Source organism: Psammomys obesus, unplaced genomic scaffold (assembly GCF_907164565.1).
Source record: "Psammomys obesus unplaced genomic scaffold, mPsaObe1.curated_primary_1811, whole genome shotgun sequence".
Taxonomy (NCBI): Eukaryota; Metazoa; Chordata; class Mammalia; order Rodentia; family Muridae; genus Psammomys; species Psammomys obesus.
In genome coordinates, this window is record NW_026589732.1 from 2645243 (window position 1) to 2650726 (window position 5484).

The 5484-nt window shown below is 45.6% G+C and overlaps 1 pseudogene; it reads left to right on the forward strand.

The window, feature by feature from the left end:
• Nucleotides 1–594: 594 nt before the first annotated feature.
• On the forward strand, nt 595–1438 carry LOC129675246 (40S ribosomal protein S2-like; annotated as a pseudogene).
• The last annotated feature ends 4046 nt before the right edge of the window (nt 1439–5484 follow it).

Below are 5484 nucleotides of genomic sequence, written 5' to 3' on the forward strand. Positions count from 1 at the left end.
GTGTGTGTGTGTGTGTGTGTGTGTGTGTGTGTGTGTGTGTGTGTGTGTGTGTGATTATTTTTTAACCAAATAACCAAAGCAAAGGAAGATACAGAGTCAAAGCCAAATTGCCATCAGGGAATGTGGAAATGGAAATGAGAAAATTCTGAATAAACAAACTGGCCAAGCCAGGTGTGAGAAATAAGATCCTGCAGCACTGGTATTTTTAGCAGCCATTTTGCCTGCCATTCTTACTTCACTTCCCTAACTCTCTGTGGGAACAGGCCTTGAAGTATTTGACTACTGAGCTTCAAGCAAATCCTCACTCAAGGTGATAGCCACATTCTCCATCCACTTTTCTCCACTTAGTGGACATTTGCTCAGCACATTTGCGCTGCGGCAAGCAGTGCTGGAGAGATGGTCAGCTCATCCCATTCCTGGCATCAAACAGCTTCTAATCCGGTTCAGACAAATTGGCCTCCAGTTATAGGGAGAAGAGCAGCTCTCCTGAGAAGGTTGCATAGAGCAGGCATCGGTTAAAAGAAGGAACAGAGCATTTTCTTCTTTGGGAAAGCACCAAATGGAGGATGACTGGTGCTGTGGGAGGGCCCAAGGATGAGGACCTGGGGCCCAGGATTAGGAAGCCACAGAGATTTCTGCAGAGGATTCTACAGTGGTATCACAGGCCATGGTTGTGGCTGGGGCCATGGCTGTGGTTAAGGATGAGGAAGTGGGCTCATGGAGGTAAAGCTGAAGACAAGGAGTGGATTCCTGTCACCAAGCTGGGCCGCCTGGTTGAGGATGTGAAGATAAAGTCTTTGGAGGAGACCTAACCGTTCTCCCTGCCCATTAAGGAATCTGAGACTATCGACTTTTTCCTGGGTGCATCTCTAAAGGATGAGGTTCTAAAGATCATGCCAGTGCAGAAGCAGACACAGGCTGGCCGGCGCACCAGGTTCAAGGCTTTTGTTGCTATTGGGGACTACAATGGTCACATTGGTCTTGGTGTTAAGTGCTCCAAGGAGGTAGCCACTGCCATCCGAGGGGCCATCACCTTGGCCAAGCTATCCATCGTCCCTGTGCAGAGAGGCTACTGGGGGAACAAGACTGGCAAGCCCCACACTGTTCCGAGCAAGGTGACAGGCTGCTCTGGCTCTGTTTGTCTCATCCCTGCCCCCAGAGGCACCGGCATCATCTCTACTCCTGTGCCCAAGAAGCTACTGATGACGGCTGGTATTGATGACTGCTACACATCAGCCAGGGGCTGCACTGCCATCCCGGGCAACTTTGCCAAGGCCACCTTTGACGCCATCTCCTAGACCTACAGCTATCTGACCCCTGACCTCTGGAAAGAAACTGTTCACCAAGTCTCCTTATCAGGAATTCACTGATCATCTTGTGAAAGCCCACACCAGAGTCTGTTCAGAGGACCCAGGTTCCAGCTGTGGCAACCACATAAGGGTTTTTATACAAGAAAATAAGTGAATCAAGTCTGTTTAATAAAGACAGGAAGGAAGGAAGGAAGGAAGGAAGGAAGGAAGGAAGGAAGGAAGGAAGGAAGGAAGGAAGGAAGGAAGGAAGGAAGGAAACAGAAGGATAAGGGCAGGCCAGGGGCAGGATAAAGAAAAGCAATAGAGCTCTCTGAGGGAAAGGATGAGGAAGGAGAAGCCCAGGAGATGGGGAGAGGCCTGATGGAGGATAGATGGGAGGATTCTTGATGGGACCATGCTCAGGCTTTGTGTGCTTGTTCACACAGGGATGAGATTCTGAAATCTGCTCCATGTCTAGCTTGCTGCTTATCTCAGCAAGATTCTTCCTATCTGCCCTAGCCAAGGCTCGGAGAACGATGGAGACAAATCCAAGGCTGTAAACTCTGACTTTGGGGTCTTGGTCCAGCATATTTTCTAATACATCAAACAGATCTGTCTGTGTCCGATGCCCTGGGACAGTGGTTCTCAACCTGTGGGCCTTGAACCCTTGGGGGGGGGGCGTCAAATGATCTTTTCACAAAGGTCTCCTAAGACCACCGGAAAGATAGATATTTACAATTCACCACAGTACAAAAATTACAGTTACAAAGTAGCAACAAAATAATTTTATGGTTGGGGGTCACCACAACATGAGGAAATGTGCTAAATGCATTAGGAAGGTTGAGAACCACAGCCAGGAGATGAGCTTACCAAGTTGAAGCTTTCTCAAAGGGCATTGGGCAAATTGCAGGAATAGTGTGAACATGTTAAAGCTGTAATGGAAGTTAGATGAAAATTAAGCTGAATCCTATAGAGTCAAGTAATCAACAAACCTAACCTACTTGTATGGACCTTTGAATAAAATCAGTATCTGAAGCTAAATGACAAAATCTAACACTATAGCCTTTGTTCCTCCCTCTCCAGAAAAGGCAAACTTGTCTACCCCAGCTGCTTTAAGATTAAAGATAAAGAAGGCTGTGGTGGTCATGCCTGGAACCCCAGCATTCAGGAAGCTGAAGCAGAAGGGTCTACAGTGGGTTATAGTGACTTCCAGGCCAGCCTAGGCTACACAGTTGCTTTATAAACCTGAAATTTGGCAATTAAAGTATCAACCTGAAGAGGTAACTCCAGGCAGTTAAAAGTGCTTGCTGCTCCTTTAGAGGACCCAAGTTCATTTCTCAACGTCCATGTCAGGCAGCTCACACCCACCTGTAAGGCCAACTCCAGGGAACCTGCTTCCCTCTTCTGACTTCTGAAGGCACCTACACACACACACAATTTTTTTTTATTATTCTACATAAACATATATTATAGAAAGTGTCTGCCTGCATATGTGTCTGTGCACCATATGGATACCTGGTTACAGAGGCCAGAAGTAGGAGGTGTTGGATCCCCTGGGACTGGAGTCACAGACAGCTGTGAGCCACCATGTGGGTGCTGAGAATTGAGCCCAGGTCTAGTCAGCACTCTTAACTCCTGAACCATCTCTCCAACCCCTATTCTCAAAAATGTTAAAGTAATAAAAAGTAAACCTTTTAAAAAATGTCTACGACAGGCCAGGTGGGTGGCTCAGCAGACAGGGGCACTGGCTGCAAAGCCTGACCACATGAGCACACCTTGTGGAAGGAGAGCACTAACTTGGCAAGATAACCTCTGCCCTACATATGCGTACACACGCACACACATCAATGTAATATGTTTAGATCTCTAACCTAGCAATTCCCTTTCTGGTGCTCATCTGAAAAATGAACATTACAATACTCACATACAAACATATTCACCACTTTGAGGTGTGCTATACTATATGTTTGCAATATCAGAATGTTTAATTAAATTAAAAATAAATGTCAAGGGGTTGTTTCTGGATCTCCTATCTCAGCTTCCCTTCTGTGAATGTCAGTTGCTACTAAAAAAATATTTTACTTTGAACCTCTCTCTGCGCCTCTCTCTATTGAATTTTTTTAAATACATTATTATTTAAAATACATGATGTAGCAGGGCATACACACACACACACACACACACACACACTTTTTTGTTTGGTTGATTTTTGTTTTTCGAATCAGGGTTTCTCTCTGTAGCCTTGACTGCCCTGGACTCACTTTGTAGACCAAGCTGGCCCTGAACTCACACAGATCTGCCTGCCTCTGCCTCCCTGAGTGCTGGGATTAAAGACATGTGCCACCCATGCCCAGCACACCTTTAATTCGAACACTCAGGAGGCAGCAGCAGGCAGGTTTCTGTGAGTTTGAGGCCAGCCTGGCCTAAATAGTGAGTTCCAAGCCAGGCAAGGGCTACAGATGCTGAATCAGCAGCAGCGGCGGCTGCGGCAACAACATCCATTGTAAAACTCTGGTGCCTAAGAGGCCCCTGTCAAATCTGCCTGTTATCTCAGTTCATCCTGACCATTGTTCAGCACACCACATGGACCCACGTGAATAACATCTCTTGATACAATCCCTCAGAGATCACCAACTGCCTGTCCACTAGAAGATGGAGAAGGAAGGGGGCTTAGCCCCAGTGATGTCCCAATTTCAGCAGGAAATAAGCAGAAGTAAAGTTGACAGCCGTAAGCCATTTGGGCTCTAGCCCCATTCCACAGAGGGTGTCTTTAGCTTACAGAGGCTACCCTGTAGGGGATGCCTTATAGCCCATCTGGGACCTTCCCTGAGCTGCTAAACTCCTAGCATGTAGTGGCTTCCAGGTAAAGTGAAAGGATAGGACTAGCTTCCTAAATGAAGGCATAATGTCCTATCTGGTATCTTCACTTACCTCCTGAACTCAGAGGCCCCTCTATAAAGAAGGAATTTAAACAATATAGACATACGAATAACTATAATAGACAAGAACATAAGCCTATAAACAAGGGATTCCCTTCCGTCTGTTGGCTGTTGTTAGAGCTCCTCCCACTAGATATGGCCTATGATACTAAAGAATATTTCACCTAAACAAATAAAGATATTTTTTTAAAAACTTCCCTAATTCATTTATAGATTCGGTACAATCTTACTCACAATCCCAACATAAAACTAATGAGATAAATGTATCATATATATGTGTCCACAGAATATCAGATTACACTATACTTAAGTGCATAGGAAGGTTTTCATATGTGTGGTTAGACAACAGGTTATAAAGCAGTAGATGTAATAAATTCCCATGTATGCAAAAAAGAAAAAAAAACCACCAGGATGATTCTAGAACGCAGAACAAGCAGTTTCCACAGAGGCTACGAAAGTCCTAAAGTCCCTTACTTGTTAGAATTGTCTGGGAAGACCTTAAATATATGCAGATGAGAAGACACCAGGTCAGGGGTCACCATTCAACTGCCGTAACCACAGCCATAGGCTTTAAAGCTTCTCCAGTGGTTCTGATATGTAATTCTGAGCATGGATGCTCTTTACTAAGAGGGCATCCACCTACCCTCAGCTAACCTGGAGCTCCTGGGAAGGCAGGCTGTAAGTTCAAGACCTGCTTGAAGCTGCAGAGAGAATTCAAGGCCAACTTAGGAGAGCCTATGAGACGCTCTCCATCTCAGGGATGGGGCTAGAGAGATGCCTCAGTGGTTAACAGCACTCATTGCTCTTGCAGAGGATCTGGGTTTGGTTCCCAGCCCCACGTGGCGGCTCACCGAGTCTTTAACTCCAGTGCTAGGGGATCTGACACTCTCTTCTGGCCTCTGCAGGCAGCAGGCAGGCATGCATGCAGCTCACATACATCCAAGCAAAACACTTACACATGTAAACAAAAATAAATATTTTAAAAGCAAGGGGGCATTTGAAAGAATGCTGGGAAAGTGTCTCATTGGTAGAATGCTTCCCTAAGGATAGGCAAGGCCCTAGGTTCACGTATACAAAGTACTACAAAATAAGGTAATTAAAATGGCAGACGAAGAGTGGGAAGATAAATAATAAATAACTGGTAGATGCCATATACATGGATAGACAGGCAGATTCCATATAGATGGACAGACAGACAGCATGTCACATCAGAGTACAACTTTCAGAAGTGGTTGTCTCCCTCCCCTTTTTGATGT